Here is a 14,073-nt window from a genome sequence, read left to right on the forward strand (position 1 = left end):
CTAAGCAAAATTTGTTATATAAAGTTATTAATATAAATCAATACTTTTTGAGTTATTAAAGATCAAAGAATTTATTTTTTCATAAAAAAATGCATGTTTTAAAGCTGTTTTTCACGTACAACTCAAAAAATATAAGCTTTTTTAAAAGTTACTCTTATCAAAATTGAAGATAATGAAAAACTAAATACACTCCTCACTTAAAGAACTAAACTAATGTTAATTCAAATTGAGTCATGAGTAATTGAATGTATATTTTTTTCGAAGAGTACTCAAATCTAGGTATTCAAGCTTAAATAACGGGAAAACGATGCATTTTATAAAATATACCTTCTAAACACTTGTCAAAGTACTTTGGGATACCTATCAAATTAGCTGGAGAAGTTAATAGCATCAACATTAAGCAAGTTATGATGAAAATAAGAGAACCCTTTCGAATTTTTTAGGAAAAATTTAAAAACAAAACATAAGCCATGTACAATAAATATATTATACACGGCTCACTAAAATAATTAGTTACGCCCCTGTACTACTGATTACTTAAAATTCAAGTAGTATTTATGTAACCTTTCTGGAAACTCCAGGTTATTGTTGAGACTCGCATTTGAACCCCTCGCCGGGGCAGATCGTCAAAAGCTTCCTAACGAGAATCATCTCTAATCTATCGACGCTCCCGCTATTCGTAAAAAGGCCGCATTTTACCGGTTTTTTTTGCTATCGTTTTATACCGCTCAGATAATTCAATCTGCTCAGTATTATCGACGATGATTTATTTAGCGTATTAGTGAGTGCCTTACAAATGAACCAAATGGATTATGGAATTCAATCAGAGCTCTGATGTGACACGTCATCAAGGAATAAAACTGTAAGTACTCTACATGTATGTGAACATAACTTATTAGTCGTGATACTGTATGCATTTTGAACCATATACCTCTCGTAGCAAATATTCTTTGTGCCATTTATGCAGATAATACTTTAAATTACATATGAAAAATCGTTATCTACTCTTAACCAGCTTACCTATGGGAATATACTCTATAACCGTACAATAAGTATAGGTTACTATTGTTAAGGATACTTTACGTATTGCCTAAACATTTCTGTTCCATCGAGCCGTATCATATTAATTATTTATTAATTAAATCCTCAAGGTCCTTCGTATTTGCATATTTTGATAATCTCTATTCTGAGAATAACGGTTTTTCATTTATAGTGTCTTTCTGTTGCATTTGGAAATTTCCAAGCCACGCCGCCCCGGCACAAAAATAAAATATTCCTCTCTTTCTGCACTCAAATTCTCAGTATTTAACCCAGCACGTCTCTACAATAGCTGGTAGGTTGTTAAGCCCGGTCTACACGTGCAATTTCAGAAACTACTTGCTTTGTTCAAATAAAGGAGTCGTTTTGTTTGTATGAAAAAATATTTGCATATATTACATTATTTTATTTTCGTAAATATATTTTTCTGTTTATAGTATACAAAAAGTGTACTCATTTCTTGGCTGATAGTACGGGTGTTATAATTTTAACATTGTTTGTTCAACCTTTTGATTTAAATTAAATTTATAATTTTGAATCCGATTAAGCCTGGTTCACAGGTTACAAAAATTATTAAAAATAATTTTGTTTTCTTGCATAAATTGTAAGTTTTTGCTACATTTAGCTTCGCTTAAGCTCATTTTACACTTCTAGAAAACTATAGAAAATAAATAATTGTTTTTTCCTTCAATTTAATTAATTTAAATACTTGTTAAGGGTGTCTCACACTTGCTGAAAAATACCCATTTTGGAAAATTGCATATATTTTGAAATTTTATAGTTTTGCATTTCATATACTAATCTGCGCTCATACAGGGTGATACTATTAAGCCAATCTCACACTATTAAACGTGTAATATATAATATATTGTACATATTCTCTCATTTTCGCATCGATTTATAGGTTTAGACATTTGCAAATAATCTATCTAATCTCACATTCTCGCAACATGGCTGACCGATCAAAATATAACCGACAGAGGCTCACCGCAAAACTTGATATAACCAAGTTGGCTGATTCGGTTCCCACAACTCTTAATTCTCTAAACAAATATAAAATTCGTGAAATAATTTCACAACTCAAACATTCTTACGGACTTTTCCGCGATGCTCAAAATGTGCTGGAGACGATCTCCGAGGAACCTACCCCCTCTACTGATTCCTCTGTGGTTTTTGATAAATATTTGGATACAATTTCTCTATTGGAAGAAAGGTTAGAGGTCATTGAAAGTTCTAATGTGACTGCTACCCCCTCCCTCCAATTTGACCCTAATTCTTCTCTAACCTCACAGTCTATGGCTAGGCAACGAACAGTAAACCTCCCTCGTATTCAGTTAAAACCATTTAGTGGCTTAGTTACTGAATACAATTCATTCATTGAGACCTTTGATACAATAATAGGATCTGATACTACATTAAGTGATCTGGAAAAACTCATTTACCTCAAAAGTTTTCTAACTTCCGAGCCTTTGACGCTTCTCGAGCATATCCCACTCACAGGTGACAATTACAAAATAGCCCGGGATAACCTGACACAAAGGTACGCCAACTCTAAATCGCTTATCAAAACTCTCATCTCTCAAATTCTTGATGCGCCTCCTATTTCTGGAAACGCAAATCACTCACAATTAAGAAGTTTTCATACGGTCATGTCAAATAATTTTAAGGCCCTATTGAACTTGAATAGGCCCCCTTCAGATCTCTTGCATTTACTTCTCATACATATCGCTACTCAGAAGCTCGACGCACCTACCATTAGGGCTCTTGAGTTCCAATCCGGTGGTAGCCAAGCTACCCCTGATTTTGTCCATTTTCTAGGGGAAATCGAGACACGCGTTGTTCATCTTGAGAATATTCACTCTCAATCAAAACCAAAATCGACTACTACTTCCAGACACTCTTTACACCTAGCCTCAGACACTTCTACCAGTAACCTTTCGCCTCGCTTAGGTCCTAAGAAATGTTCCTATTGCCACGACTCTCACTCGATCTACTCTTGTCCTCAGTTCAAGCAGTTGAATTCTAAAGAACGTTTTAGTTTTGTCAAACAAAATAAATTTTGTATTAATTGTCTTGGGTCTCACATGCTCGATCAGTGTAAATCCAAATTCTCTTGCATAGTTTGTAAATCTCGTCATCACACGTTGCTCCATTTCGACAAAACGGGTCATAGTAACCCTTCCGCGGCTGTTGGCCAACACAACTCAAATAATCATAATAAAACCGCTATCTCAAATAACTCCCATATACAGGGTAATTCACAACAGGGGCCCTCACATGTTAGAGCTCCTGAAACGGAAGTTAATCTTCAAAATTCGACTCCACATTCAATGGCTCTATCTGCAGCCTCGCTTGATAATCATTTGGTGTTATTAAGCACACTCCAGGTCTATCTTGTCGCTCCTAGCGGCAAGAGGGTCTTCGCAAAGGCACTTTTAGACTCGGCCTCACAGGTTTCATTTATTAGTGCTGACCTCGTAAAGGAACTGTCACTCACCACTAGAGATGGAAAATTACGGATCAATGGAATTAACTCCACCTCATCCTCGTCTCAATCTATTGTAGATACAACAATTTTCGCTGTCGCTAACGACGTTCCTTTTGACATCTCGTGCTCTGTACTCCCAAAGATAACAAATCCGCTTCCTCAAATTTCTATTTCGGCGAGCAAACTAAACATACCCTCAGAGATACCATTAGGTGATCCGATGTTCCATGTAACATCCCCAATTGGTATCCTGCTCGGTGCAGACCTGTATAACGATATCATTCAACCTGAAATAATTCGTTTGGGAAAAGGTCTTCCCGTTCTTCAACGCACTCTACTCGGGTACACGATATCAGGGTCAGTTCCAGACTTTGCTCTTAAGTCGAAAAATACTAAAAAGGCTTTGGAATTTTATTCAAACTCTCTCGTTACTTGTTGTTCTCATAACACTCCTTCCGCCGTAAATGAGCCGGTAGTGTCCAACGAGGAACTATCCGATCATTTACAAAAATTCTGGGAGCTGGAAGAAGCCGCTCCTCAGAACACCGATCTCATTAATGATCACCCCGCTGAAATTAATTTTGTAAAACATGTTAATGTTCTCCCCAATGGACGATATGAGTCCACACTCAATCTCAAACTCCCTATCGAAGATATAGACATGGGAAATTCGTTTCTCTCGGCAAAAAGACGTTTTCTCAGTCTCGAGAAACGTTTTCAACTCAACCCTGATTTATTGGAAAAATATCAGGACATTATATCGGAATATCTCAATAACGGACAAATAATTCAAGTGCCGTTAAAAATGCTAAATGACTCAGGTAAACCTAATTACTTTCTCCCTCACTTTCCCGTTTTCAAATCCAACTCTACTACTTCCACTCGTATAGTTTTCGATCCAAACAATAAATCGTCTACGGGAATCTCCCTCAGTGACGTCATAGACAAAGGTTATGTCGTCCAACATGAACTTTTTGACATTCTCGCTAAGTTTCGTCAGTTTAAATTCGCACTAGTAGGCGACATCAAGGCTATGTTCCTACAAATCGCCATTTGTCCCACTGAAACATTTCTGTTAAATTTTCTCTTTAGGGACAATATTCAGCAGCCTTTACGGTGCTATCAATTTCAAAGATTACCCTTCGGGCTCCCAAGTAGCCCATTTATCGCTCAAAGAGTTATCAAGCACATCGCTGACAACAACAAACATACCCACGAACTTGCTACTAGTGTTCTGCAAGAATCTATCTATATGGATGACCTGATCAGCGGTGCTGACAGTCTTCATGAATTAAGTTGTCTTTTCGAACAATTAACTTCTTTGCTAGAAACCCATGGTTTCCTCCTCCACAAGTGGAACTGCAGTTCTTCAGAATTTCTGTCTCAACACAATTTAAATCCCGTCTCTGAAGTCAGTCTTAACTTCACGGGATCTGATAAAGTCTTAGGCATATTCTGGGATTCAGAACGCGACCACTTTTCGTTTAAAACTCCTATCTTCAAATTGGCTAATGTTGTTACTAAACGTACTATTCTCTCCTACATTGCTACTTTGTATGACCCGCTAGGATGGTTATCCCCTGTCCTTGTGAACGCTAAGCTCTTGATACAGGAAATATGGTCCCAGAAATTGGACTGGGATCAACCCATTGACTCACCCATCATTATGAAAAATTGGCAAAACCTCTTATCGACATTCAAAACTATAGAAGAGGTCAAGGTACCTCGATGCTTACTTTTACAAAAGAAAGTTGTTGATGTTCAATTAATTATTTTCACCGACGCATCGGAAAAAATATACAGCACTTGTGTGTATCTCAAAGCGACATACTCAGACTTTTCTGTATCGTCGCGGCTTATCGCTTCTAAAAACAAAATTTCTCCGCTAAAAAATAAACTCACCATCCCCAAATTGGAACTTTGTGGAATAGTGTTGGGAGTCACTCTGGCTCATAGACTTTTTCACATCTTCAAGAAAAATTTGAGTATATCTTCATCTCATCTCTTTGCTGACTCTACAATTGCCTTGTCTTGGATACTTTCTAAAAAACACATTTGGAACATTTTTGTACAAAACAGAATTCAAAAGGTCAATTCCTTGTTGGAAACTTTTCCTTGTGATTTCCATTTCGTCAGAAGTCACGAAAACATCGCTGACCCCGCTTCCAGAGGGATAAATGTCTTTGATAATCCCCAGACCACCGAAGACTGGTTATGCGGACCTAGCTTTATTAGAGACAATCCCATCGATTTTTCTCTTCATCAAATTCCTCATTTTCAGGATGATCTTCCTGAATTAAGGAAGTTAGTTGTCTCAAACATAGCAACAAATCACGAACTCAACGACACCTTTGAAAATCTATTCGCTAAATCTTCTTCTTTTCGTAAAATTCAAAGAATTGTCGCTTATCTTTTTAGATTCATCAGTAATATTAAAAAGAAAATAAATAACTCTCCACGAGATACGGATATATTGACGCCACCCGAAATGGAGATCGCTGATCACGCGATCATCAGGTATATCCAAAGTATCTACTTTAAAAAAGAGATTCTTGAATTGAAAAATGCTAAACTCGTGACCAATAAAGCCATTCGTAAACTCAACCCCTTCCTACAACATAATGATGGGCTGATTCGTGTGGGAGGACGTCTCCGACACGCCCCCATATCGTATAATCAAAAACACCCCATTCTACTTCCTTCTAAATGTCGAGTTGTAGAACTAATCTTGACTCAAGCTCATCATAAGTTATTACATTCAGGCGCGCAAACAGTACTTTCGTATGTCAAAATGAAGTACTGGCCAATTGACGGATTAAGACAGATTAAACGCTTAATTCGTAAGTGTGTAAACTGTTTCCGATTCATGACACCCAATTCTGTTCAACAGATGGCAGATATGCATCCCGATCGTGTACTCCCCACTAGACCCTTCCAAGTCGTCTCAGTGGACTATGGGGGGTTCTTCTTAATTAAGTCCTCACATTTGAGGAAGGCACCGCTTTACAAAGCATACGTAGCCTATTTCATTTGCATGAGCACTAAATGTGTTCATATCGAACTCGTCACAGGATTAAGCGCAGAAGCCTATATTCTTACTCTGAAAAGGTTTATTGCCAGAAGATCCACGCCCAGTATTATTTGGAGCGACAATGCCACAAATTTCCATGGGGCAAAAAATGAAATGCGCGAATTCTATGATTTTTTCTTAAATCAAAATAATTCGGAACAGATTAAGGAATTCTGTACTCAAAACTCCATAACTTTCAAGATGGGTGTTCCCCGCAACCCCCATCAATTCGGCCTCCATGAGGTAGGAATAAAGAGTGTGAAGTATCACCTCTATCGAATTATAGGAAATTCCCACTTCACCTTTGAAGTGTTTAACACAGTATTATGCCAAATCGAGGCTATTCTAAATTCGAGACCCATCACTAGGATGTCGTCTGACGCCAATGACTTCGCTTTCCTATCTCCAGCTCACTTCTTAGTTCAAAGAAGTTTAACCGCGCCCCCTGAACCAAGTGTTTCAGAGATACCTGAAAATAGGTTGAATCTTTTTCAGCGTATTAGTAAAATTCAACAGCAATTTTGGAAATTGTGGAAAAAAGACTATCTTTGCCTCCTGCAGCAAAGAAATAAATGGACCGACCCTACTGACCCTGTCAAGATCGGGGATTTGGTTCTGTTGAAGGAGGATGGTACTCCTCCACTCTTATGGCCAACTGCCAGGGTAATAGATGTATTGCCTGGTAAGGATGGTCTAGTTCGTACTGTCAAGATTCACACTACTCACGGTGATTTTCTTCGTGGTATTACGAAAATCGCTGTGATTCCCCTGGAAGATTAAAATCTATCCCTAGGGGGAAAACTTATCGTTTTCCTCCATTTTATCGTTGTTACCCCTTGTGTATATAAACTCTAATTTCTTCAAACATTTCTTATCGTTGTGCACATCTTTGCCAATCCCCTCTCTTCGAGGTGATATAGGCCATCTCTCTCGCCTGTCGCCCCCGGCAATATGTACAATAAATATATTATACACGGCTCACTAAAATAATTAGTTACGCCCCTGTACTACTGATTACTTAAAATTCAAGTAGTATTTATGTAACCTTTCTGGAAACTCCAGGTTATTGTTGAGACTCGCATTTGAACCCCTCGCCGGGGCAGATCGTCAAAAGCTTCCTAACGAGAATCATCTCTAATCTATCGACGCTCCCGCTATTCGTAAAAAGGCCGCATTTTACCGGTTTTTTTTGCTATCGTTTTATACCGCTCAGATAATTCAATCTGCTCAGTATTATCGACGATGATTTATTTAGCGTATTAGTGAGTGCCTTACAAATGAACCAAATGGATTATGGAATTCAATCAGAGCTCTGATGTGACACGTCATCAAGGAATAAAACTGTAAGTACTCTACATGTATGTGAACATAACTTATTAGTCGTGATACTGTATGCATTTTGAACCATATACCTCTCGTAGCAAATATTCTTTGTGCCATTTATGCAGATAATACTTTAAATTACATATGAAAAATCGTTATCTACTCTTAACCAGCTTACCTATGGGAATATACTCTATAACCGTACAATAAGTATAGGTTACTATTGTTAAGGATACTTTACGTATTGCCTAAACAAGCCATTTCCACAAAAATTAAAATTTATATCAATCCTTACAATGATTTTTTTTATTAGCATAAGTAATGATTTCAACAATTTTGACGGGTTAGAATGCATATTTTTGAAGAAAAAAAATAGAATTTAAAAAAATCAGAAGTTTTAAAATTATCGTAATTTTCATTTTCTTTTGATAATAACTCCAAAATACTCAATATACGTAAAAAATTATATATAACCAAATTTAGTTTTTTCTGTATAAAATATTTTACCTTTTTTACTATTTCTGTTTTTAGATGAATCTGATGTCGTAAAAATTAACGGAGTTATTTAAATAAAAACAATAACATTTTTTGGAAACATTTTTAAAAGATAAATTTTGAAAACATTTTAGAGAATAAATTTTAACGCTATCAACGGTGACACATTTGACAGATATTTGTATGTACTTTGATAAAAGTTTAATAAGTATATGTTATAAAATGCATCATTTTCCCAATATTTAAGCTTGAATACTTAGATTTGAGTACTCATCGAAAAAAATATACATTCAATTGCCTATAACTCACTGTTCGTTAACAACGTAAGGTTTTTCTAGTAAGAAATTTATTTGGTTTTTTATCAGCTTCAATTTTGGTAAGAATAACTTTTTTGTAAAAACTTTTAGTTTTTGAGTTATTTATGAAAAATCGGTTAAAAACATGCATTTTTTTCACGAAAAATTAAAATTTTTGATCTTTAATAACGCAAAAAGTTTTGATTTATGTTAATAACTTTATATATAGGACTGCACGCTGAGGTTTGTTTTGGTTGGATCAGGGAGAGCAGCATATGTGCCTCCTGATGAGAGACTAATAAGTTTCGAAACCGGTAGAGGTGCTTGCTGCACTCTCTGATTGGACTAGAATATGGTTCGGCTGTATTTTCGTTTTGCAACGAAATTGAAAATGGTTATTCATTTTTAACTTTATATAAGTTGTATATTTTACTTAGAATTTATCCCTCCATCGAATTATGGGGTTATTTTAATAAAATAATTTTCACCCCCGAGAAGGGGTGGCATCCACCCCCAGGGTAAAAGCGCACCATGTCACCTTTGTTTCTGGAGATATCCTCTAACCACTCACCAATTTTCATGCAAATTGATGGAGGTTCAACGAAATCGGAGGTAATAGCTCATATCCACCCTCAGTGACTTCACTAATAAATAGTACATGTACACTAATATTTTGCTAAATTAACATTCTTTGCACTTCTTGTTCTTCTTCTTAAAGGTGCCGTCTTCTTTCGAAGGTTGGCGAACACCATGACTATTTGTATTCCATTTACAGCTGCTCTAAAAAGCTGGCTAGACGAGTAATTAAACCTTTCCATGCATGATATTCTACACAAGCTGGTAGTTTGTTCCCCTTGTCACATAGTCAATATGTTGTAGCTTTCGTATCTATATTTCATTATTGAGTTCTTTTTTTTTTGTAGGTATTTAGAAGGAGGATATATTCCATTTACTCACGGTTTTTGTTCAGGATTTTAAAGAACCGCTTGGATAGATAGATATTTTAAACAAAAAATGTTATATAGACTTTTTCGGTAAGTTGATATTTACCGAGTTATTCACGATCGAAATTGATGATTTACTACATTAAAAATGCTTGTTTTTTAAGTATACTGAGATGAGAATCAAAAAAAAACTTTTGAGTGTTTTGAGTGTTGAGAGTTTTTTTTTTAAATTATTATCGCAATAACACATCTCAAGTTACAGTCTAATTAAGGTCAGAGTTATATTAGGAAAACATTTTGGGGCGATTCTTATCCTAAGCTTAGGAGTGAAAGTAAAATAACATAAAATACCGGAAATAGGTGTCTGCCTTTAATCAAAAATTGACTACGTCGCTGGATTTTTCAAAAACATTGAATTGAGTAAAAAACTTTTAAGTAAAATCCTTTATAAAATATGTATTTAATAAAAGTCCCTAAAAAAGGGAATCACAAATTCCCTAAAAAAAGGGCTACATCACAAAAGCAGAACTAGTTTTTGATCTGATAACAGATCATCATCAGTGCTGAAAAGATGCTGACATGCTAACCACCAAAATTGAAAATATATATCATGTGTTCTTTTATACATCCATGTTTATTACAGTCGGAAAAATGAAAGAATACCGATGAACGATCACATCAATCACTTATTTTGTATTTGCTTTCTTTTTCTATAAATAACAAACGTTTGTTATAGAAAAAGATAGCAAATACAAAATAAGTGATTGATGTGATCGCTCATGGGTATTCTTTCATTTTTCCGACGGTATAATATTTAAAGTCAATGTTTCCATGACTGTAAATTTAAAGGTTTTTTTTTACCCTAATATTTCAATTTTGGTGGCTTACCATGTCAGCATCTTGTCAGCACTGATAATGATCTGTTATCATCTAAAACTAATTCTGCTTTTGTGATGTAGCCCTTTTTAGGGAATTTTAATAAATATAGGATAAATATACCTTTTATAAAGGTATATTTATTTTTTTGTGATATATGGTATACAGCCAGCTATAGGAAAAGCCTTTTCCTTGTGGAATTGAATTGAGTAGTTCCTGATGATGATGATACATCTGCCTCGTTGTCGTCCGGCCACCCTGTATGTATTTTTTATTTTCCGAAAAGTCACCGTAATATAATAGTTATTTATGTACCAAGTCAGTAAAGTTACGCTTTATCGAACGAGTCTGATATTATGAGCAGAGCGAGGCGAATAACAGACGAGTTCGATAAAGAGTCTTTATTGACGTGGTGCATACACAATTCTATCGCCAACAATTTGATATTAGTTTTAACACTTACAATTTACAATTTAAGAACTTTCCAAATTTTAGACGTCATAATAATTTCATGACAGTGATGACAGATAACTTTTGCAAGATGGTCGCTTTCGATTTTTAATCGATAGTTATCAATGTTGAATAATTACTAAATCGGTAAAGTTTTAATTTATTTTATATGAATATAATTGCAAAATACTACAGAATTTCACTTTTTGACATAAATTTAATTGATAATATCGCAAATTCCGTACAATATTTTTAATAATTAAAGTAAATAAATTTTAAGTCCTCTCAAATACTCGCCATTCGATTACTGTCATCGACCACTTACATTTAATCTCGGTTAATTTGATTAATCGCGGCAGTTAAAGTAAAATTCTTCTTTCAGTACAATAAAGTGTTACTTTACTGCCGCAAATGAGTACAATAATGAATGACTTTAGTGACGGTTGGCGATAAAATTAATAAATGAGAATGATTTTAATTTCAAATGATTGAATCGTTCTCCATTTTAATCATTTAAACTCTCCAATATATAGAATTCAACCCCAAAACCTTCGAAACCCACGGACTTTCAAAACTTTCCCAGTATTGATTTGTGTAAGATATAATATTTATTAGGAGCTCGAGGGGTCGTCAAAATATAATAGTTACAATGTCAGAACGTAAAATAGAAATGTGATGAGGGAAAAGGAAACGTGGACCTTTCGATTTTACAAAAGGGTTGAGTGCTCTGTTATGGAAGGACATCTTTGTAGTTGTATTACGATGAAAGATGGAAAAGGAGAATTGTAACTTAATAATAATGATCGAAACGAATCTTTTTTATAGGCTATTATATGAATATATTATTTGACTTAGTCAAATCTGTTGATTTAGTGAAATAGAAGAATATTTAGAAGAGTTTTATCTGTCATCAGAAGGAGATTATACACAATAATGCCTGTGCTCCAGATAGAGTCAATGGTGCAAAGATCATGAATGTAGTATAGCAGGGCTTCCCAAACTTATACGTACTGTGACGCCCTTGGGACTTTGCTATTTTTTGCGACGCCCCTCAACCCAACCCCCAATAATACTTACAAATTTTAGTACTAGCCTAGTAACAGGTTATAGTTATAACAAAAACACTATTTGAACATTTATAAATTTTATTAGAAATTAAGAAATTAAGAAATTTTTAAAGAAATTAAGAATTAGAAATTTATTATATTATAGGCACAAAAATAAAAAGGGATATTTATTTATGTAATTGGCTGGTTAATGTGAGGTATGTGCTTGCTTTTTTGAGCACAGCTTATGAAACCGGAGCTTCAGCTTGGAAATTGCCACTCTCATTTCTTTTTCTACGTTTATGTTTGACCTGTACTTGTTTTTAATTACTACTGTTACTGCAGAAAGGCCCGTTTCACACAGGTACGAAGTCGGAAATGGTAATAAAACCTTTAATGCAGAAGTACTGATGGCATGATATTCATGAGAGACTGAGCTCCAAAAGCTTCAGGCTAGAATCACAGGACAATTTTGTCAGTTTTTCTTCTTCCTCTGTTGAAAGTGTCGATTGTGTGGATGACTGGAAAGGGTTTCTGACCCAGTCACATTGCTCCAGATCTTCGGGAAAATATTTCTCAAAGTGTTCGCTCAATGATGACATGTGTTGCGTAAACATATTTTTTAAAGAGGGATCGATGATTTCTATCGATTTTTCTTGTAGAATACCTTGTAAAGCAGGGAAACAGTCAATTTCTTGATATTCTAATTTTCTCTTCCATAAGAGCAACTTCTTCTGAAACCCAGTAATTTTATCTGCCAATTGCAGGATATTGTATTGTTTCCCTGCAAAGACTTATTAAGATCATTTAATGTTTTAAATATGTTCAGAGGTATGCTAATTTTATTATAAACTCTAAATTAATAAAGTTTTGCGCAATATTATGCGATTCTGTATGTAGATACGTGTAAAATTCATTTCTTAATTCGTGTAATTACATGTGCGAGTGCATTGCCTTTGGACAGCCAACGAGAGTTGTGTTAATAAATTAAAGGCATTTCTTCACAAAGTTCTTGAAAAGTCTTGATTTCACGGGTCGTGTGTAGTTCACCCTTGTTTAATAATGCTATCCATCATAACACTTAATTCAGGTGTAAATATATATGTTTACATTTTTTTTTTGTTTGTAATTTTTGTATCACTATTATTCGTCTCTTTGTAATGTAATTTTGTCATGTGTGTATTACTCATTTATTACCTATTTATTTTGTTATACTATCTCTGCATGTCACTATACGTATTTGTTCAAAAAATTTTATTATTGTATTGTCGAACAAACCTCTTGCTATGGACTTATTGTATTCCAAGAAGCAATAAATATTATTATTATTATTATTAATTCAGGTGTAATTTCTTTGCTGCTAAGGCCTCTCTATGTATGACAAATGTGTTCATCTTACACTTGGAGCCTTGGTTTTGATGAGAGCTTGTAGTTCTCCATACTGTCCAGGCATCGCTCGGGCACCATTCGTACGCACGCCTACACAGTTATCCCAGTTAATATTATTTTCAGTCATATATCAGTTTGAAATATCGAATAAAAGTCCGCGCTGACACGCGACGCCCCTGGAACAAAGCCGCGACGCCCCAGGGCGTCGCGACGCACAGTTTGGGAAGCCCTGTAGTATAGTATAAGTCTGTGCACCAACATCTCAAAGTAAAGACAAGGGCATTGAAGTATGTTACGGTCATATTGAACAAGTATTAAAATATGTTAAAAAAGGTTTTTTGTTATCTCCTAGAGAGATCTACAATCTAAGCAATAAGCGTTTTTTCTGTCAATGAATGTGATAATATGTAGAGTATCGTTCCAATGAATAATATCTTTTAAAGTTATCTTAACCAAAGTTAAAGTTTGTTTAAATCTAAACAATCAGTTGCCTTAAAATCTAAACTAAAGTTTGTGTGAGGTAGATAGGTCGGATGGCAGTAGACGTTTCAAGGTACGTATCCATACTTTGGTGCTCCGTGTTCCATGTAGCTGCTCAAATGGATACGGCATGCGCCCCCCTATACAGGGTAGCGAGAAAGTATAGAAACACGATAAT

At 35.1% G+C, this 14,073-nt stretch overlaps 2 protein-coding genes across 2 annotated transcripts in view; one reads left to right on the forward strand and one right to left on the reverse strand.

Annotated features, from left to right (window-relative positions):
* Positions 1-14,073, reverse strand: part of LOC114329918 (synapsin-like) — a 60,841-nt gene that overhangs the window by 25,033 nt on the left and 21,735 nt on the right. The gene's annotated exons all lie outside the window — the stretch shown is intronic.
* The window catches only part of LOC114329924 (outer dynein arm-docking complex subunit 4-like), a 54,278-nt gene continuing 49,697 nt past the window's right edge, over positions 9,493-14,073 (forward strand). The window contains exon 1 of the mRNA XM_050643703.1: positions 9,493-9,744. The gene's annotated coding sequence lies outside the window, so the exon portion shown is untranslated. The remainder of the gene's footprint in view (positions 9,745-14,073) is intronic.

Source organism: Diabrotica virgifera, chromosome 2 (genome assembly GCF_917563875.1).
Source record: "Diabrotica virgifera virgifera chromosome 2, PGI_DIABVI_V3a".
In the NCBI taxonomy this organism is placed as follows: Eukaryota; Metazoa; Arthropoda; class Insecta; order Coleoptera; family Chrysomelidae; genus Diabrotica; species Diabrotica virgifera.